Source organism: Prunus avium, chromosome 3, assembly GCF_965620075.1.
Source record: "Prunus avium chromosome 3, drPruAviu1.hap1.1, whole genome shotgun sequence".
Taxonomy (NCBI): Eukaryota; Viridiplantae; Streptophyta; class Magnoliopsida; order Rosales; family Rosaceae; genus Prunus; species Prunus avium.
In genome coordinates this window covers 30,861,305-30,884,620 of record NC_142286.1, presented here as the reverse complement: position 1 = coordinate 30,884,620, position 23,316 = coordinate 30,861,305, and the positions used below count along the sequence as shown (strand labels likewise).

The following is a 23,316-nucleotide window of genomic DNA, read 5'->3' as shown; positions in this document are numbered from 1 at the left end:
AACTGGACCATTTCCCATGTAGAATTCTTTTCCAGAGCTTCCATTTCAATCGCCATTGCTTCAGCCCATCTGGAATCTGTTATAGCATCCTGCCACTTATTTGGAACACATACAGTAGATAATTGATTGACAAATGATGCATATGACTTTGACAATCTATGAGTTGAAACATGGTTATTAATGGGATATTTAGATTTGGCAGTAAGGTCAGGACAATATTGAGGCTTGGGTTTTCCTCTAGTGGTCCTAGGTGGGAGAGTGTATGGTATAGCATTAGGTGCTTCGGGAATTACCTCAAGTGTTTCCTCATCACGAGACGACTGGTCCGATGGTTGAGAAGAAGGGGTTGTATTTTGTTGTTGATCGCAGCAACCATTTGAATTGTCTCCTCCGGGATCTTCACCAAATAAGAACGACAATTTTCCAATACCTTCATCGCTGTCCAAATTTTGAAGTTCACTGGTGCTTGGCGACCGGTCGCTGGATTCTGTGCGACCGGTCGTTTTGTCACGACGACCGGTCGCTTCTGGATTACGACCGGTCGTTTTGTCACAGAGTCGATCTTCATCATCGCTGGAGCAAGGCGACCGGTCGTGGTCAGTGCGACCGGTCGTTTCAGGAAAGAGACCGGTCGCTTCTGGGTTGCGACCGGTCGTTTTGTCACAGAGTCGATCTTCATCATCGCTGGAGCAATGCGACCGGTCGCTGTGGTCAGTGCGACCGGTCGTTTCAGGAAAGCGACCGATCGCTTCTGGGTTGCGACCGGTCGTTTTGTCACAGACTTGGATATTTTCTTCCTTTTCTTCCTTCTCTTCATTCCTTCTCTCCCCCTGAAGAGAAGGGGGCATAGCAGCTTTAAAGTAGGATAAATCTTCATGAAATGTGGCATCCATAGTGACAAAGAGCTTACGAGTAGGAGGATGGTAACACTTGTATCCCTTTTGAGTTGATCCATACCCAACGAACACACATCGAATGGCACAAGGGTCCAGCTTACTTCTTTGATGAGATGGAACATGAGCATATACAACACAACCAAATATGCGAGGAGGCAGCTTGAGGACTGTAGGAAGAGAGACATGACGAGCCAAGGTGTTCAGTGGAGTTTCAAACTTCAAAACACTACTCGGCACTCGATTAATTACATATACTGCAGAAAGAAGGGCATGTCCCCATAAGTAGTGAGGGACCGATTTATCCAGCATGTAAGCACGAGTAACCTCAAGTAATTGTCGATTCTTTCGCTCTGCGACACCATTTTGTTGCGGAGTGAAAGATGTGGAGGTTTGATGAATGATGCCTTGGTCTCGAAAGAAATGTGCCAAGACATTGTTCACATATTCCCCACCATTATCAGACCGGAATACTTTGATGGAAGCTTGGAACTGTGTGGTAATCATAGCATGAAATTCACGGATTGCAGCGGAAACGTCACTTTTATGAGCTAGTAAATATACCCAAGTCATGCGAGTACAATCATCAATAAATGTAATAAACCATCTTTTGCCATTGGAAGAAACTTTAGCAGGACCCCAAACATCAGAGTGAACCAAATCAAAAGGGAATTCCGTTTTATTATCACTTAAGGGAAAAACAGTTCGATGGCTTTTGGCCAATACACAGGTTTCACACTGAAACTGAGAATGATCTAGGCCACGAAACAAAGACGGAAACAAACGTTGAAGATAGCCAAAGGATGGATGTCCTAGACGACGATGCCAAAGCCAAATCTGATGTTGATTGCGAGCTTGTGAGCTGGAACCTTGAGTATGAGCTGCCCTTGGTGGTGAAGAGACCGTCAAGGAATACAACCCCCCTCTTCGTTTACCATGCCCAATCGTCGCGTGAGTCGTGAGGTCCTGAAAAAGACAATGGGAAGGATAGAATGTGGCATAACAGTTATGTGAGTCAAGTAATTTTCCAACAGACAGCAAATTGCAATTGATGGAGGGAACAAGTAGTGTATGAGATAAAGATAAGGAAGGGGAAAGTGATATAGTTCCTTCACCAGCAACATTAGAGGGGACTCCATTGGCACTAGTGATGTAAGGATGACGAGACTTAGAAGATATTGTGGAAAACATAGTAGAGTCAAAAGTCATATGATCAGTGGCACCTGTGTCAATTATCCATGTAGTGGGTTGTGTACCTGATTCGGAGTCGGAGAGTAGGGTGGAAGATGGAGAGGCATCGGTAGTTATAACACATGCTGCCTTGGGTGTTTTGTTGCGGGATTTGAAAGCATCCCACCACTCAGGATAACCATGAAGCTTGAAGCACTTCTCAACAAGATGATCACCACCACAATGAGTGCACTTCTCAGTTCCCTTTGCATTGTCAGTTTTGGGACCCCGGGGGGGAAGTCCGGAGGACGTACGGTGTGGTGGCCGATATGGCTTGACCGCCATTGCACTCCCACCGCCAAGCATGGAAGATTGGCGATTATCTTCTTCTACCACTAGTGCATAAGCTTCAATGACTGCTGGAAGCGGATTCATGGCAAGAATCCGACTACGAACGGAATCAAAGTTGGGATCGAGTCCTCCCAAAAAATCGTACACACGTTCCACCTCAAGTGCTTGTTGGTGAAGAGCCACATCATCGGGATTGGTATGTTTGCAGGGACGGAGGCTGTCAATTTCCTGCCATATTATGTGTAATTTTTCGTAGAATACATTCACAGGTTCACCACTTTGAGAGGTGGTGACTGACTGACGACGGAGTTGGTACAACTTGGAGCTATTCTGTGTGACAGTATATGTCTTCCGAGCTGCGTCCCACACCGCATAAGCCGTTGAGCAGTGATCAAATAAGGCACGTACATTTTTGGTCATGGAGTTGAGGAGCCATGACTGCACCAAACAGTTGTCTTCATCCCAAGCTTCATAGCTAGGATCATCAATGGAAGGGGCAATCTTTTTACCATTAATGAAACCAGCCATACGACGAGCAGTGATGGCCAAGCGAACACTACGAGACCATGCAGGATAGTTGGACCCATCCAACTTATCAGGAGTAATTGGAGAGTAGTCATGAGAGGACCGGGGTGGTGGTGGTGTTGTGGAGTCGATCTTGGTGGAGTCGATTTTAGAGGAGTCGTCCGTGGAGTCGTTGATGGAGTCGTTGGTGTCACCCATGAGGTAAGTATATAAAAGGATGTAGAGGAAGAAATAGCTTAAAACTTCAGCAAACAAGAGCACAAAAAGGGCTTGTGATCAAGACCAATTTTGAGGCAAGGCAAAGTATGAGGTAGGAATAATATAACAGCAAATTATGGGCAAGGATAGGTAGAGATTTAGGCAAGAACAAGGTTATGCAGAGGCAACCAAAATCGATTGCTCTGATACCATGCCAAATATAGTGTAATTGAGAGAGTTGAGAATGTATAATAAGAAGAACAAGATAGGTTTTGCAGAGAATTCAAATCTGCCAATTGAGTTTCTTACTTAGTGAAGGGTTAGATATACAAGTATACAAGGTGATTATTAGTTACAAACAATGCACAAGACATGGAGGGAAACATGGAGAGTTTCCATCCCTAAAACAAGGAATATGAAAACAAGGAAAAGTAACAAGGTGGTAGACAAGCCATTTAGGGATGTCTATGTTTTGTCTTTGACTTTACTAACATGACGAGCGTGTTGTTGGCGGCTGCATGTCAACTTGTGATAAGAGTGCTGAAACTGGACACAACCATGGATGCAATGGCATTAACTGTTGCCAGACTACTCTTCCCCAATATCTCAGTGTGATTGAGACTCAGATAAAATCTGAATCTGAAGAAAGTTCTACTAGTGGAAATGACCAAATGTTTGCTGCTTACAACTATGCATTCCTTGTGGAGCAAGATTGGTTTTGGAACAATTTATCGAATTTTAGAGACGTCAAGGACATGGAAAGCGTTCCGGTTGTGCTTGAATGGAGTTTGAGCTTGGAGAACATGAATAGTTCGCTAATCGAATTATTTAAAAGGTTCATTACAAACACATCAGAGCTATATCCCATTAGTCTCATAGGATTTTCCCAAAACTCGATGCCCTATTGCAGAATACATAATGTCACATCTTCCACATACAATCGGTCAAGGCTTCAATGTTTTTGTCCCCCCGGCTTTCAAGGTAGTCCCTATCTTCTCCAACCTTGTCAAGGTAACTACACCTCTTCCATTGTCCAAAGCAAGCTATGTGTTGAAGAAAAAAAAAAAAAAATGGCTCAATTAAAAGATACAAAAATGAAGACAAGCGACCGGTCGCAGGTTATGGGCGACCGGTCGGTTTCAGGCAGATTGCAAAGTCTGAATTGGTTTTCAACTCTGTGCCAAAGCGACCGGTCGCAAGGTATCTGCGACCGGTCGTAAGGTATCCGCGACCGGTCGCAAGGTATCCGCGACCGGTCGCCCCGACTTTGCTGTTTCAGTTTTCTACGCGTTTTCAAGTCTTCCTTTGTGTGCTATCACTTTCTATCGACTTGCAAGGATATTTCTGATCAATTCTGAGATATTAGAAGGTGGCAAGCAGCTGGAAAGATGGGGAGAACACTTTGGCAAATTGATGACTTGCTTCAATGAGTGAATACTCTCTTGGTTCAAGAGATATATGGCAGCTATCATCCATTGTTCCCTTGCTTTGTGAGCTGCCAAGAACAGGTGTCTAAAGTTATATAACTAAAGCAAGAACGTGCAGAACTTAATGATACCTTATCTTGGAGTCCAAAGGCCTATATAAGAGGGAAGAGGAAGCAAGAGAACATTAAGTTGTGAAGAGCATAATTTTGTGCAAAGTATAGAGAGTTGTAGAGAAACTGGAAACTTATAAGTTCAGAAAATACCAAGGGGAGAGCAAGAGAGTTCTCTAAGTGTATCAAGTTGTTGAGCAAGGGTGAGAGAGAAACAGATTGTGAGGGTAGATTTCTAAGGGGGTTTCCTTCTTTGTAAACCAAAGTTGTAATCTATCTTCATTAGTGAAAGTTCTCAAGGAGATCACCAAAGAGGAAGTAGGCATTTGGCTGAACCTCTATAAACACTTGTGTCATTTCTATTTGGTTAAATTTCTGTGTGTGTGTAAGACTCATCCATCATAGAGTTTGTCACAAAGTTCATCAACAACAAGGTCCTAAGGGGAAGTGAGTTAGTCTTAATTCACAACAAGTGGTATCAGAGCTGTGTTTTGGCAGCTGGGCTAGTTCTTTTTGGAGTGCTAGTGTGTTGAAGATGACAAGTGAACAAGAAGCTGAGAGTGGTAGTAGTTCACAGCATGTGAAGCATCCACAGGCAGCAAGCATGAAGGTGGAGCTAAAGCCTTTCACAGGCAAGGAGAACTTCACCCTTTGGCAACGAAGGATGAGGTCTGCTCTTACACAACAACATCTCCATGTTGTGTTAGTTGGCAAGGAAAAGAAGCCAGCAGACATGAAAGATGAGGAGTGGAGTGTACTTGACGAGTTAGCCAGAGGAGCCATCGAAAACTACCTCTCCGATGATGTGCTCATCAACGTGTTGAAGGATACAGCGAAGCAAACATGGGAGAAGCTCGAAGAGATGTTTGCAGGGAAGTCGCTGTCCAACAAGCTCTTCCTAAAGGAAGAACTCCTAAATCTGAAGATGGAAGAAGGAGGTAATCTAATGGAACATTTAAGTAGTTTCAATAGATGTGTTGCTGATTTGCAAAGGATGGAAGTTATTTATAGTACGGAGGATAAGGCACTTATGTTGCTAACATCCTTACCTCCGTCCTATAAACACTTCCGAACCACTCTTATGTTCGGGAAGGTCACTCTGGATTTTGAGCCGGTGCTACAAGACATCATGACGCACCATAGGATGGCTCAACGTTCTGGAGAAAACTCTCAAGGTGAAGGTCTATTTGCTAAGACCGATGAGAGGGGTCGTTCAAAGAGGCGTGAAGGCAAGAAAGGCAACAAAGGAAGATCAAAATCCAAGGCGAAAGAAGGTTGTTTCGAGTGTGGGTCAAAGGAGCACTGGAAAAGGAATTGCCCCATATGGAAGGAGAAGAAAAACAAAGGGAAGAATGCAGCAAACACAGCTGAAGAAGTCACGGAAAGTGATGGTGAGCTTTTATGTGTTAATGGCCATGTTAAGACTAATACATATGCTAATTCTTCAAGGTGTTTCTCTTCCGATTGGATTTTGGATTCCGGGTGCTCATACCATATGTGCTCAAACAAGGAGTGGTTTGACACATATGAGAAAGAAGAAGGTGGCGAAGTTGTGATGGGGAATGGCTCGGTTTGTAGAGTCATAGGCACCGGTACAATCAAGATAAAGATGCATGATGGGACGGTTAGGACGCTTGGAATGGTAAGGCATATTCCAAAGTTGCGTAAGAATCTTATTTCCCTTGGAACTCTTGATAAGAATGGTTATTCTGTTAAGGCTAATGGAGGGAAAATCATAATCTCAAAAGGTTCACTTGTGGTTATGAAAGGAGAAGTTCAACCTAATTGTCTATATAGATTGTGTGGTACAACAATAACAGGTGGAGCAGCTGTGTCCACAAGCAGAGACTCGGAGGATGAAACTCAGCTTTGGCATTTGAGGCTAGGGCACATGAGTGAGAGGGGCATGCAGGAACTACACAACCGAAAGTTGTTGAAAGGTGTTCAAAGCTGCAAGCTGGAGTTCTGCAAATTTTGTACCATGGGAAAGCAATCAAAGATAGCTTTCAAGCTGCGAGACAAAGAAGAAGGAAGCACAGGGGTGTTAGATTATATTCACTCGGATGTATGGGGGCCATCACCGGTTAAATCAAAGGGTGGAGCTCGCTATTTCGTGACTTTCTTGGATGATTTTTCCAGGAAGGTTTGGGTCTACTTCATGAAGGAGAAATCTGAGGTCTTCACCAAATTCAAAGTGTGGAAGGCGGAAGTGGAAAATCTAACCGGAAGAAAAATCAAGATCCTAAGGAGTGACAATGGTGGTGAATATAATGGCAATGAATTCCTTGAGTTTTGCAGAAACGAAGGCATAAAGAGGCACTTTACCGTGAAGAAGACGCCCCAACAAAATGGAGCTGCGGAAAGGATGAATAGAACTCTCATGGAGCGTGAGAGATGTATGAGGATTCATGCAGGATTGCCCGAATCATTTTGGGCGGAGTCAGTTAACCACGCTGCCTATTTGGTTAACCGATCACCTTCAAGAAATCTTGAGTTCAAATGTGCAGAGGAGGTATGGTCAAATAAGTCAATAGATTTAACTAATCTTAAAGTGTTTGGATGCAGTGCATTTGCACTTATTCCTAGTGATGAAAGATCCAAGTTGAAGCCTAAGTCACTTGAGTGTATTTTCATCGGCTTTGAGAGCGGTGTGAAGGGCTACAAGCTATGGGATCCAGTGAACCACAAGAAGATACTCAGCAGAGATGTTGTGTTTGATGAAAAGACCATGCCTATGAACAAAGTCAAGAATTCAGAAGCAAAGGAGGATGTTGTTGGGAGAGAAACAATCATTGAAGTTCCACTCAAAAGGATGTCAAGGAAGACTTCACAAAAACAGCCAACTGAAGACGTTCAGGAGGAGGAGGAGTCTGACATAGAGGAGGAAGAAGCTGGGCAATATCAACAACAAACTCAAGAAGAAGAAGAGGCTCAAGATCAGGTGGAGCCGTCATCTATAGCTCGGTCCAGGCCCAAGAGAACCATCAAACCACCTCAAAGGTTTGGATGGGACACGGACTCAGTTCACTATGCCCTAAATGCAAGTGAAGAAGAACCAACCACGTTCCAAGAAGCTGTTGAGAATGAAGAGCGGGAAGGTTGGATGGAAGCTATGATGCAAGAGATGGAATCTCTACACCGAAACTCAGTTTGGGAGTTAGTTCCTAAACCCAAAAATCGCAAGGTTATTGGCTGCAAATGGGTGTTTAGGAAGAAAGAAGAAAAGCATGAGAAGGTAGCCACCATGTTCAAAGCTAGATTGGTGGCCAAAGGATACTTGCAAAAGGAGGGAGTTGATTATGATGAAATCTTCTCACCGGTGGTGAAACATACTTCTATACGGCTGCTACTCTCCATAGTAGCTCAAGAGAACATAGAGGTGGAGCAAATGGATGTGAAGACTGCTTTCCTCCATGGAGACTTGGAGGAAGACATCTACATGAGCCAACCTCAAGGGTTCATTGAAGCAAACAAGGAAAATCTGGTTTGCAGGTTGAAGAAGTCTTTATACGGGCTGAAGCAATCTCCAAGGCAGTGGAATAAGTGCTTCGATTCTTTCATGATGAAGATTGGATATAGAAGATGTGAATCAGATTGCTGTGTATATAGTCATGCATTTAAGGATGGTAACTGTTGCATTCCTAAGAGGACACAAATTAATGTGCAAACAACCAATTAAAAATACCCGCAAGTGCACGAATCTATCGAAGTATAGATTATGTAAGTACGGGGTCGATCCCACGAAGAACTTGTCGGCTTCCTATAAGTTCTAATTTGAGTACATAAAGAACACTTATTTAACACACCACAAATGCACAAATAAAAGAGGGAAACTAGAAATGAGTAAAGAAGTGTAAAAGAAATGGAACAACACAAGAAAACTAGAGAAAAACACAAACAGCACTTTCTATTGCCATTTTATCACCTGTTTATCACATGTGAACAGTGCCGTGAACAGTGAACAGTGACATGAACAGTGCCGTGAACAGTGAACAGTGACGACCGGTCGCGTGAACAGTGACGACCGGTCGTTTTTCGGCAGAGTCGAAATTTCAATAAACGTGTGATGAGCGACCGGTCGTGAACAGTAACGACCGGTCGTTTTTGGGCAGATTCGTTTCTCTGTTTTTCAATTTCGACCTCTGTCCAGTGTTTTGCCTATAACTTTCCAACCGTACGTCGAAAATTCACGTTATTTATACGGTTGGATTCAGAACAGAAAATGCAAGAACACAACGCGGACCAAAAGTCCAAAACAATTACGGAAACAAATAAAATTCAGTATCAAAGACACACCACGTATCAAACACACAACTCACACACACATTGGGGGGGGTTTTGATTTGTTTCAAGTGACCTATTTCTATTGCATGAAAGTAAATGGACTTTGAATTTAAATGAGAAAGGCAGAGATGAAATATCAAAGAGTGGAATTAAAAAGTAACAAACACTAGGGTTTCGGAATCCACCCTAAACAATTCTACCCAAGTTCATGAATACTCAAGTGATGAACTCTAAACGTGTTGATGAAAATGTTCGCAATCAAGGCCATGGGTCGTGGCTCAAGACGCATTGATTCTCTCTAATATACGTAAAGTGCATGGTTCGTGCTACAATACTTGTGCCCTCCCCATAACCGAACCTAGGTATGGTTCGTACTTTGATTCAATTACAAGGAGAACCCATTAAGTTCAAAGAGAATATGAACATCACAAGAATCCTAATAGCATGGTGTTTACATTAGGTATTCAAGAAACCAATTCACATGGATGATTCTTACTTCATCCATTTATTGTTTAGGATAACATGAAGATACACATAATCCCAACAATCTCAAGAAGCATGCTTTCAAAGATGGCCAACCAAGGAAAAACACACATCAAGGATAGATTAATTTGGTGAATTGGAATTCATCAACAATATCTAGAAATTCATACACTCAAGTATCAAAACAATAAGGTAATCATGTTTAGGGCTTCAACCTAAGCCCTAGCTATAGAGTTTAGTTGCTCATACTTATTTCAAATACAAACTCAAAATGAAATTAGAAAGAGTTTACAGATTTTCAGAAAATGATGAAAGCTTCAAGATCATCAATGGTGGAAGTCTTCTTCTCCACTTTTCTTGGCTGCACCTTGGCTTTCTCCAAGCTCCAAACTCTCCAAAATCTGCTCTCAATCTGTATAGAATGTGGAATAGCCTGATTTCCCACGATCAAAAGGCTCCCAATATCAGATTGCAATTTTGACTTCTCCTCCCTCTCTCCTCCTTTCCAGCTTTTACCTTTTAATATAAAACTACCACCTTTGATAAAGCCTTAGCCCATTGTCCCCTTGCCATGATGGAGCTTTGACTTCACAAAGATGCCAAAAGCTCAGAAAATATCTATTTTACAAATGTAATTCCTTGTTACCAAGAGTTATGGTAACAAGAAGTTAAGATGACACAAGGGAGGTAAAAGCTGGCCAAATCCGGACTTCCAGAACTGTGGTAACATGATGGATTGGTTGGATAGGCAATACTTGTCCAATGGAGCTCAAATTTGGATATGTTGTAGTTAACATCCATTGGAACAAGTCTCATGAAGATCATGACCTCATCCGAGCACCAGAGCATGTTGATCCCAGGCCAAGAAGTTGACCTACGAAAATGAACAAAAACAGAATTTATAACTAATAATGCACTTTTAGCTCATTTTCATCCCAACCAAGGCAAAATCTAAGAAAACACAAAAAGGAAGTAAAAAGCTATAAAATGTCAAGAACTAACTCAAAATAGTGGGTGAATAACATGAAAAATCATGTGTAAAAATGAACCGAACAAACTTCCCAAACTTATCTTTTGCTAGTCCTCGAGCAAAACAGAAACTAAAACAAGACTCGAAACAAAACTTTTCGAACACTTTCCAAAGAGAGAGTGACTTATGCAAATGACTCAAAAATTTTCACAAGAAAAACTTAGTTTAGACATTAGTCACAAGGCGGCAAAGTTCAGAACACAACATGCTCAAGTGTAGTAGTGTGATGGCCAAATGAAACTCATTCTCCAATTTCAGTTTTCACACAACTTCAAAAAATCATACCAAGCACAAATGTAACTTCAAATCTCACCAAAGTTGTCCTCTCACAAATGAATCACTCGGGAGAGGGTTACAATGCATCACTCAATAATAGACATGAGAATAGAGTTAAACCATAAGGGACTTAACTCAAAATTAGCAAGCTGAAAAACATGCATGAATATGATCTCAAGAAGGATGCTAAACACTCAAAAGCTGAAAAATGTGTGCAAATCAACCACATGACATTTAGGATCAATTTAGGTCTTTATTATAGGTTGTAATGGGGCTAAGGGTGCAAGGTGAGTAAGAAATGAAGGATATGGATACAACAAAGTCCAAGGAACTCACAATGTAAGAGCATATAATCGTTGACTAAAAGACTTTGAAACATCACGCTTAAGATTTTCAATTTTTTTTTTTTTTTTTTTTTTTTTTTTAGGGGTGATCAAATAGACCACAAAGCCTTGTACCTCCACTAATTATGATTCACACTCCTTCCTTCCATTCGAACAACCAAGAAACATGGAATTGGATTTGAAACCATTGCCACTTAACCACAACTTTTCTCTTTTCTTTCACCCTTTGAGTGAAGTACTCTTTTTTTTTTTTTTTTTTTTTTGAAATGTAATAACCCTTCCCAAACTTAGCATGAAAAACATATCTAAATTAAAGCTCATGAGTTCCTTAGAAAGGTATATTCTTGTTTTTCAGGCTAAGGCTAGAAGTAAAAATTGGTTACTTGAAAGAAAAGGCTTACATACATATAGGCTCAAGGTGGTTAACAATGGAAAATCATGCTTAAGCATGCATACGGTTAGCTTGAAAGGCACAAACGGTCCAAAGAGGGCCTCAATATCATTTCTCAAATGTCATGTAATCAAATTGCACAAGAATGAGTGACTTTTAAGTGCTCAACCAAATCAATGAATAATGAGATCAAACAACAACTCGGATGACAAGAAAATAAGAATATGTGTATAACACTCATGAATTGAAGCAAAAGGCTCAAAGCTCACATTATATGGTTATACAAGTCTAATTCATGCTTGATACAATTCTTTGGATCATGCAAATCCCTCAACTGGAGAATTATGAAACAAATGGCAAGTGCATAGAGGGTTTCAAACATATCATGCTAGAACGATGCCATTTAGTGAATAACAAATTTTTTTTTTTTTAGCATTTTCAATCAAGTCATGTAAACATTCATCACAATCTCATCGTATATGTCCGGAAAGTGACTTGAAAACAAAAAGACTCAAAACAGAAAAGAAAACAAAATAAAAGAAAGCAAGAGTTTAAGTGAAACGAAAAAGACTTGCTATCCCTTCCCAAACTTAAAAATAAACATTGTCCTCAATGTTAAAGAACTTAGGCATCAACAATGTTATAACAAGAAATAAAGGGAATAAAGCAAGTAAAAACAAGAACAAACAAGAAATACAACTACAACACGGCTGCAAAACAAAACGAAACAAAACAAAACAAAACCAAACTGAACCAAACAAAACAAAACAAAACAAGCAGAACAGTAAGCCCTAACAACAGTCCTACGCACGCAGAAATCCAACCCAAAGAAACGCACAAACCAAAATGAAAGCCCAACCCAAAGGAAAGCCCAAAAGCGAAGGAAGTATATAAAACAAAGAAACTGAGTCAGAAACACAAAGAGCAAGGACTCAGAAAAATAAAAAAAAGTGGGCCCTGATGTCTCGGCTCCTGTGAGTCACGGGATACAAAGTGAGAGACGTGCCGACAAGCAGAGGTCTCTCTCACGGTCCCAAGCCAGAATTATTGCCTTCATAGGAAGGCGTGACGACTTTCGTTTCTTGAAAGCGCTGAAAGGCGGAAATGCAATTAAATGGGTTGGGGGACAGGTGAGGCGATAGAGGGGGATAGGCCGCAAGGGCCGCGCCAAACCAGAAGCGCAGTGGCTAGGGTTACGTAGAAACTAACTCTATAAAAGAAGAAGAGAAAGAGTTGGGGCAAAACACACAAAACTCAGAAACACACAAAAGAGAAAAGCAAGAACAAAAGAAAAGAAAGTTCAAATGGCCTCTTCCTACCCATTCTCGCTGGATCTCAACCTAGCTCAACCAACTCAGACTCAGGGCCAAGCAGTGGCACCAGTGTGGATGCCCTACTTTGCCTCAGCACGGGGGCACGTGACAGTGAATGACTCGATACTGCTGGACAACGATGTTGCCCTTGGAGTTGCTAGAAATCTAGTGACTCCCAAGGATATACGGGTGCTGGGATCAAGGGATGACAACCGGGTCGTGAGCGATGCTCTGGCACTAAGCGTGCAAAGCACAGCAACAGTCGCAAGTGTGGGTCATCGCCTAATTGCGAAGTCCCATGAGGTGGAGGTGCTAAGAGGTCAGTTGGCGACAGAGCGAAGTATGGTTGAAGAGTGCCAGAGTATTATTAAAAGTTTAAAAACAGAAAGGGCAAGGATACTAGAGGTGAATCGACACCAGCTGGAGGCGTTGCGGGAAGAGAACAAAAATCTCTCAAAGATGGTAAGTGTTTACGCCCATGACATGAGAAAGCAGCTGGAGGACATAGACCGACCGGGAAAACGCAAGAAAACAGACCGCGAGAGTGGTTACGCTCAAGCTAAGAATGCAATCTTTGGGAGCTCGAGTGATGAGCCCCAAGAGGCTGTGCGTGAAGCCCCGGAAGTGGATAGCCAAAGGGCTAAACTCAAGGGTCCTATGGTCGAGACACCGAGCACTGGAAAAAAATGATTCTAGTGTATTATTGGTGTGCCTGTTTGTCTTTGCCTTTCGGTGAAATTTTTTTTTTGTTTTTTTGTTTTTTTTTTTTTCAATTTCTCGTTTTCGGAAATAAAAGAAAGGAAAGTTGCAAAAGACAAAGAAGAAAAACAAAACGCACTTCCCAAACTTGAATAAAGGGAATGCGACAAACTAAAAAGAAACAAAGCACACTTCCCCAACGGAAATAAAACAAAGACGACAAACTAAAAAGAAATCAAAACACAATGCACCAGAAAACAGGGAGGGAAAGAAAGTAAAGTGAAAGCAGAAATGCTTCCCTGTTTAACTTGACTCATCCGCAAATTGCTCCGGAAATACAAAGTGGTGTCGGCTCCCCTATGAGAATAAGTCTATTTAAACCACTTCTCGGTTGAAAGAAGAAGCATCCTGCATTTCAACCTGCAAACTCAAGAAAAACCATCAAAAAGCCCAGACAGAAAAATCAATGGCATCCCCAGATATGCTTGTTGATGACCTTAACCTTGAGTTGTCGCTTGCACCACCAAATGCCCAGATACGGGCTCCTCCAAACCCTATCTTCCCAAACTCCTCATACCATCATGGTTCGGCCTCGAACTTCTCTGAGGTGGTGCCGCGTAGGGCAGTAATGCCGGAGGGCATGACTGTCAGCAGACTGACAGTTGCAGATCATCTGCATGTGGCGCAGAGGTCTGACCAGATGGCAGTGGACGAGTCCCACAATCTAACCGTGCTCAACGCGGTCTCGGCCACAAATTTGGGCATGCGCCTACTGGCAAGAACACGAGAGTGCGGGGCACTGAGTGAGGAGGTGGCGGCCCTGAAAGCTCTGGTGGCGGACCTGCAGAAGCGGCTCTACAGTGCCAACCAGCATGTAGAGATGCTGCAAAAAAGGAATGATGATCATGTAGAGCTGCTGCAGATTCTACAAGCAAGAACAGATAGAGGCAATTAGCAGAAGCCTCAGGTGGCGCAGAATGCAACAATGAACGTGTGATTAGGAATTTTATGTATGCATTTTCAAGTTTATAAATGTAATCACATGTTATGAAATGGAATAAGCATTTGAGCCAAAGTTCAGAGTGTGCAATCATGAAGCAATCTACTTCCCAAACTTACTAACAAAATAGAAACACAAACAAATAAAAGAAAGAAAGAGTAAGAAAAACAAAGAGAAACAACAAGAAATTCGAAATTACCTTGGTTGGAAAATTGTAACCCTAACACAAAAATTAAATAAATAAAATTAAATAAAAGAAAGTTTGAGTCTAGAGAAACTCCACTTTGAAGCGATTAGGACGACAACAAACTTCTTCTATTCACCTTGGGTTGCCTCCCAAGAAGCGCTAAGTTTAAAGTCTTTTGCCGGACTTCCAACATACCATGGTCACTTAGGGGGTTTTGGCTCAATCGCCTCCTTGTGCCGAACATGAAGTTTCTTCAAATCTCTTTGCCATCTAATCAACCCATTTCGTATTCTTTTCTTTTTATGCGCATGAGTAGATTTCAAAAGCAATTTTAAGCGCTCTTCAATACGTGGATTAGATGGAGGAGGCACATATTTAGGGTCGGGTGGCCTTCTCATTTGAGTAGAAGGAGTGACATTGAACATATGATTGGTGCTTGGAACATGGATGTTCAGCTTGTCTTCCTTTAGTACTTCAAAAACAGAATATGGCATTAGATTAATTGAAGCACCGAAATCAATTAAAGGTTCTTCAAACAATTTATCACCAACTATACAAGGAATTGTGAAACTTCCTGGATCTTGCAAATTGGGAGGAAGCTTCCTTTGCAAAACAGCAGAAACCTCTTCCATTAATGCAACAGTTTCGCATTCCTTGAGCTTGTTTGCATCCAAGGAAGGAATATTGACTTGCACTTGCTTGAAAGTTTCCAATATGTCCTTGGCATGTTGATTTTTCCTAGAACTCATCAACCTGTGAGGAAAAGGAGCATGTAAGATATCTTCATCAGTAGGTTCACGACTTACCTTCTCCTTTCTTGCCCTTCTTGCAAGTTCATGCTTTGGGATCCACTCAGGTGAAGATGCTGCTTGTTTATCTTCCCCCATGTTGATTTCATCCTTTTCCTTAAGCTCAGTCACTTGTTCAACCTGCATTTCATCAACATTGTGAATCAAATTTTTAGAACCATCAATTTCACCAATTACCTTACCAGTTCTCAAGGTAACTGCTTGAACATGCTCACGCCCATTTTGTATCACTGTTTGGCTAGACATTATCCTAGCTTCCCTTTGACTCAAAGATGTGACAATTTGCCCCACTTGATTTTCTAGATTGGCAATGGCCTTAACCATTTTCTGCATGTGGGTATCATTCCTCTGCATATGGGTGTCATTCCTCTGCATGATGAAACTATCTGTGTGTCTAACCATTGAAGCAACAATTTCTTCCAAAGTTGGTCCTTGAGGTGGTTGGTGAGATTGACTAAGTGGTGGTGGATTATAATATTGGGGTTGACCATAAGGTGGACAAGTATTATGTTGGCCTTGATATGGTTGATATGACCCTTGTTGAAAATTTGGATTGTCGGTCCACCAGAAGTTTGAATTATTTCTCCACTCCGAATTGTATGTTTGTCGGAAATATTCATTCATAGGCAATTCATTATGAAATGAGCCAAAAACATTTGCTTCTTCCATCACAAATTTATTGGAGTATTCTTACATAGTAAGTTCCACAATTTCAGTTGCGGCTACCATTGGAGATGGTGGAGGTGACTCCTCGGATGTTCCTGTAGGAAAAAGAAACAAAAACAAATCAAGATAAAATGAAACAACAATCAATAAACAAAAATAAAACTAAGTACTCTAAACATACTCAAACAAAACAAATAAGCAACCGTGCCAGTTCCCCGGCAACGGCGCCAAAAATTGTTGCATTCCTAAGAGGACACAAATTAATGTGCAAACAACCAATTAAAAATACCCGCAAGTGCACGAATCTATCGAAGTATAGATTATGTAAGTACGGGGTCGATCCCACGAAGAACTTGTCGGCTTCCTATAAGTTCTAATTTGAGTACATAAAGAACACTTATTTAACACACCACAAATGCACAAATAAAAGAGGGAAACTAGAAATGAGTAAAGAAGTGTAAAAGAAATGGAACAACACAAGAAAACTAGAGAAAAACACAAACAGCACTTTCTATTGCCATTTTATCACCTGTTTATCACATGTGAACAGTGCCGTGAACAGTGAACAGTGACATGAACAGTGCCGTGAACAGTGAACAGTGACGACCGGTCGCGTGAACAGTGACGACCGGTCGTTTTTCGGCAGAGTCGAAATTTCAATAAACGTGTGATGAGCGACCGGTCGTGAACAGTAACGACCGGTCGTTTTTGGGCAGATTCGTTTCTCTGTTTTTCAATTTCGACCTCTGTCCAGTGTTTTGCCTATAACTTTCCAACCGTACGTCGAAAATTCACGTTATTTATACGGTTGGATTCAGAACAGAAAATGCAAGAACACAACGCGGACCAAAAGTCCAAAACAATTACGGAAACAAATAAAATTCAGTATCAAAGACACACCACGTATCAAACACACAACTCACACACACATTGGGGGGGGTTTTGATTTGTTTCAAGTGACCTATTTCTATTGCATGAAAGTAAATGGACTTTGAATTTAAATGAGAAAGGCAGAGATGAAATATCAAAGAGTGGAATTAAAAAGTAACAAACACTAGGGTTTCGGAATCCACCCTAAACAATTCTACCCAAGTTCATGAATACTCAAGTGATGAACTCTAAACGTGTTGATGAAAATGTTCGCAATCAAGGCCATGGGTCGTGGCTCAAGACGCATTGATTCTCTCTAATATACGTAAAGTGCATGGTTCGTGCTACAATACTTGTGCCCTCCCCATAACCGAACCTAGGTATGGTTCGTACTTTGATTCAATTACAAGGAGAACCCATTAAGTTCAAAGAGAATATGAACATCACAAGAATCCTAATAGCATGGTGTTTACATTAGGTATTCAAGAAACCAATTCACATGGATGATTCTTACTTCATCCATTTATTGTTTAGGATAACATGAAGATACACATAATCCCAACAATCTCAAGAAGCATGCTTTCAAAGATGGCCAACCAAGGAAAAACACACATCAAGGATAGATTAATTTGGTGAATTGGAATTCATCAACAATATCTAGAAATTCATACACTCAAGTATCAAAACAATAAGGTAATCATGTTTAGGGCTTCAACCTAAGCCCTAGCTATAGAGTTTAGTTGCTCATACTTATTTCAAATACAAACTCAAAATGAAATTAGAAAGAGTTTACAGATTTTCAGAAAATGATGAAAGCTTCAAGATCATCAATGGTGGAAGTCTTCTTCTCCACTTTTCTTGGCTGCACCTTGGCTTTCTCCAAGCTCCAAACTCTCCAAAATCTGCTCTCAATCTGTATAGAATGTGGAATAGCCTGATTTCCCACGATCAAAAGGCTCCCAATATCAGATTGCAATTTTGACTTCTCCTCCCTCTCTCCTCCTTTCCAGCTTTTACCTTTTAATATAAAACTACCACCTTTGATAAAGCCTTAGCCCATTGTCCCCTTGCCATGATGGAGCTTTGACTTCACAAAGATGCCAAAAGCTCAGAAAATATCTATTTTACAAATGTAATTCCTTGTTACCAAGAGTTATGGTAACAAGAAGTTAAGATGACACAAGGGAGGTAAAAGCTGGCCAAATCCGGACTTCCAGAACTGTGGTAACATGATGGATTGGTTGGATAGGCAATACTTGTCCAATGGAGCTCAAATTTGGATATGTTGTAGTTAACATCCATTGGAACAAGTCTCATGAAGATCATGACCTCATCCGAGCACCAGAGCATGTTGATCCCAGGCCAAGAAGTTGACCTACGAAAATGAACAAAAACAGAATTTATAACTAATAATGCACTTTTAGCTCATTTTCATCCCAACCAAGGCAAAATCTAAGAAAACACAAAAAGGAAGTAAAAAGCTATAAAATGTCAAGAACTAACTCAAAATAGTGGGTGAATAACATGAAAAATCATGTGTAAAAATGAACCGAACAGTAACTTCATCCTTTTACTTCTTTATGTTGATGACATGCTAATTGCATGTAGAGATATGTCAAAAATCCAGGAATTGAAGATATTGCTTGGAAAGGAGTTTGACATGAAGGATCTAGGCTCTGCACAAAAGATCCTAGGAATGGAGATAAGGAGAGACAGAAACGCAGGCAAGCTATGGCTATCACAAAGTAAGTACATTTCCAAAGTACTTGAAAAATTCAATATGATGGATTGCAAGCCTGTGTCTACTCCTTTGGCGGAGCATTTCAAATTAAGTGCGCAGGAATGTCCTTCTACGGATGATGAGAAGGAAGAAATGAGCAAAGTTCCATATGCAAGCTTGGTAGGGTGTCTCATGTATGCAATGGTTTGCACACGCCCCGACTTAGCTCAAGCCGTAAGTGTGGTGTCAAGATACATGGCGAATCCGGGTAGACTTCATTGGACAGCAGCGAAGTGGATTCTCAGGTACTTGAAGGGCTCAAGGAGGCTTGGGATATTGTTTGAAAAACAACAAGGTAATGCATGTGTTTCAGGGTATGTAGATTCTGACTATGCAGGGGATTTAGACAAGAGGAGATCCACCACGGGATATGTCTTCATTTGTGGTGGAGGACCGATTAGTTGGAGAGCGGTGTTGCAATCGGTTAGTGCCTTGTCTACTACAGAGGCGGAGTATATGGCGCTCACGGAAGCTTCGAAGGAAGCGGTGTGGCTGAAAAGATTGGCTAAGGAATTCGGGATAGCCCAAAACTTGGTGGTGATACAAAGTGATAGTCAAAGTGCAATCTACCTAGTGAAGAATCAAGTATTTCATGGAAGATCTAAGCACATTGATGTCCGATACCACCGGATAAGGGATTGGGTGAAAGATGGAGACGTCATGATAGAGAAGGTTCATACAACGGAGAACCCTTCAGATTGTCTAACAAAGTCAGTCACAACATCAAAGTTCAAGCATTGTTTGGGCTTGCTCAATCTTGTTCCATGCTAAAGATTGAGGTGGAGTTCTTGAGAGTTATCCGGACGATTCTCAAGAAAGCAAAGATGTCCTGGAAAACCAATGATGTCCACAAGGAGTTTTAATCTCGCCATGGTGGAGATTGTTGAAGAAAAAAAAAAAAAATGGCTCAATTAAAAGATACAAAAATGAAGACAAGCGACCGGTCGCAGGTTATGGGCGACCGGTCGGTTTCAGGCAGATTGCAAAGTCTGAATTGGTTTTCAACTCTGTGCCAAAGCGACCGGTCGCAAGGTATCTGCGACCGGTCGTAAGGTATCCGCGACCGGTCGCAAGGTATCCGCGACCGGTCGCCCCGACTTTGCTGTTTCAGTTTTCTACGCGTTTTCAAGTCTTCCTTTGTGTGCTATCACTTTCTATCGACTTGCAAGGATATTTCTGATCAATTCTGAGATATTAGAAGGTGGCAAGCAGCTGGAAAGATGGGGAGAACACTTTGGCAAATTGATGACTTGCTTCAATGAGTGAATACTCTCTTGGTTCAAGAGATATATGGCAGCTATCATCCATTGTTCCCTTGCTTTGTGAGCTGCCAAGAACAGGTGTCTAAAGTTATATAACTAAAGCAAGAACGTGCAGAACTTAATGATACCTTATCTTGGAGTCCAAAGGCCTATATAAGAGGGAAGAGGAAGCAAGAGAACATTAAGTTGTGAAGAGCATAATTTTGTGCAAAGTATAGAGAGTTGTAGAGAAACTGGAAACTTATAAGTTCAGAAAATACCAAGGGGAGAGCAAGAGAGTTCTCTAAGTGTATCAAGTTGTTGAGCAAGGGTGAGAGAGAAACAGATTGTGAGGGTAGATTTCTAAGGGGGTTTCCTTCTTTGTAAACCAAAGTTGTAATCTATCTTCATTAGTGAAAGTTCTCAAGGAGATCACCAAAGAGGAAGTAGGCATTTGGCTGAACCTCTATAAACACTTGTGTCATTTCTATTTGGTTAAATTTCTGTGTGTGTGTAAGACTCATCCATCATAGAGTTTGTCACAAAGTTCATCAACAACAAGGTCCTAAGGGGAAGTGAGTTAGTCTTAATTCACAACACTATGAACATGTATATCCTTATCTTTCATGTTGGAATTAGCAGCATCAATCGAAACTCACCATGCATCATGTCCATTCTATCTGTTTCTGTTATTTTATTTCAGATATAGATGAATGCAAGGGCCCTAATATGTGTCCGGCTCATGGTCGTTCTAATAGCGGCGTGTTGAATTTTGGTGGACCTACTATATGTGAGAATTTTGCTGGGGGTCATACATGCTACTCATATACAACTGGTGTTGCATGTGACTATTATGGTACAGGGGTTGTTTGGTGCCACTTATATGGTACAGGGGAAAGGAGATGGCTGCCAGTGACCTCTCGAATCAAAACCATCCTTCTAGGTATGGTCATATATTTCCCTTCATTTCTCAGCAATTTTTAAAATAGATGTCAAAACACTGTATCTGTTTCAAGGGTTCGTTCAAGAGGTGGAAACCATTTGTTTTTCAACTTTGTTATATGTTGAATAGTTTTATCCATTTATAATTTCAAGTATATTTGTATATGCAGGTCTTGGCATGGGTCTTGGATTGTTGTTACTATTTCTTGGTGCATCGTATGGTGCATGGCATGTATATAAAGTCATAAAGAAAAGGAAAGACATCAAACGCAAGGAAATATTTTTCAAACGAAATGGTGGTTTGCTGCTAGAAAAACAATTATCGTCAGGTGAACACAACGTTGAGAAAGTCAAGTTGTTCAAATCGAAGGAGTTGGAGAAGTCCACTGACAATTTTAATATTAATAGAATTCTCGGCCAGGGAGCCCAAGGAACTGTTTTCAAAGGCATGTTGACAGATGGAAGAATCGTTGCTGTGAAAAAGTCTAAAATAGTGAATGAAGGCAAACTTTCGGAATTTATCAATGAGGTTGTGATTCTTTCACAAATCAACCACAGGAATGTGGTTAAAATATTGGGATGTTGTTTGGACACTGAAGTTCCTATTTTGGTCTATGAATTCATACCTAATGGAACGCTTTCTCAGTATATCCAAGGGAAAATTGAGGAATGTTCACTTACATGGAAAATGCGCTTACGAATTGCGACAGAAATTGCAGGAGCTCTTTCTTACTTACACGGTGCAGCCTCCTTTCCAATTTTTCATAGAGACATCAAATCTTCCAATATACTCTTAGACGAGAAGTACAGAGCGAAAGTTGCTGATTTTGGAACTTCACGATCAATTGCCACCGACCAAACTCACTTAACAACACTTGTAAATGGTACGTTTGGTTACTTGGACCCGGAATACTTCCAATCAAACCGATTTACAGAGAAAAGTGATGTGTATAGCTTTGGAGTAGTCCTTGTTGAGCTCTTAACTGGACAAAAACCAATTTTTGCAATAGCAGGGTCACAAGAAGAAGACTACACAAGTCTTGCTACATACTTCATCACATCAATGCAAGAACATCGTCTATTTGACATTGTTGATGCTCGAGTTTTGAAGGAAGGATCAGAAACAGAGATCAGATTATTTGCTAAACTTGCAAGAATGTGCCTAAATTTGAATGGGAGGAATCGTCCTACAATGAGAGAGGTTACTATTGGAATGTGTAAAATAATTAACTGCTGCTGGAAACTCTTCGTCTTCTTACAGTTGCTGGAAACTCTTCATCTTCCAACAACTGTATTTTCTTGGTACTGTAAAAGTCTTTATTGCTGCTTCTAATGACTGTAAAAGGCTTGCCTATATATGCAGCCTGTTGTACTGATATCCATACGATAAATAAGAATCTCAAACTTCACCGGGGACGTAGGCTCAAATTTGCCGAACCTCGTTAAACTTGTGTGGTTCTGTTTTCTTCTTTTTCTCTGATTTCTACATGGTATCAGAGCAGGACCTTTGAAAATCCTGTCTCTTTGTCTTCTCAATGGGTGATTCTTCTGGGAGAGCTTCTGTTTTTCCCGGCGAATCTGATGGGAATCCCAATCTTCGCCTTTGTTCGGTTCTTCTAAATGGATTTAACTATATTCCTTGGTCAAGAGCTGTCAGTTTGGCTCTTGGAGGAAGATCGAAACTTGGCTTCATCAATGGAAATATTCCTGCACTCGCTGTTGATGATCCAAAGTATGAGGATTGGTTCTGCAAGGATCAACTTGTCATGTCTTGGTTGCTCAACTCTATGGAGCCTCAGGTTGCTGAGATTTTCAGTTTTTCTGATTCTGCACAACATCTTTGGACTGCTGTCAAAGAAATGTATGGAAATCAAAATAATGCAGCCAGGATTTTTCAACTAAAGAAGGATATTGCTGGGGTGAATCAAGATGGAAAATCTTTTATTGAACATCTGGGAAAGCTTAAAGGCATGTGGAATGAGCTAGATCTTTACAGACCTCATACTATTGATTCAGCCACTCTTTTGAAAAGGGCTGAAGAGGATAAAATTTTCCAACTCTTGGCAAGTTTGGATCCAAATTATGAAGACTTACGCAGTCACATTTTGATGAGTGCTGAAATGCCTTCTTTCAATACTGTTTGTACTACTATTCAACGAGAAGAGGTAAGGAAGAAAGTCATGAACGTAGAAACCAAATCAGGCGCTGGAAGTTCTGAATCTAAAGCTTTTGTAGCTGGTGCTAAAAAACAAGCAAGCAAAAATTTCAAAGGAAAAAAAGGCAATCTGGAGTGTAGTTATTGCGAACAAAAAGGTCACACCAAGGAT

At 41.0% G+C, this 23,316-nt stretch overlaps 1 pseudogene; it reads left to right on the top strand.

Annotated features, from left to right (window-relative positions):
* The first annotated feature begins 3,829 nt into the window (after positions 1-3,829).
* On the top strand, positions 3,830-22,322 carry LOC148295922 (wall-associated receptor kinase-like 1 pseudogene; annotated as a pseudogene).
* Positions 22,323-23,316: the final 994 nt, after the last annotated feature.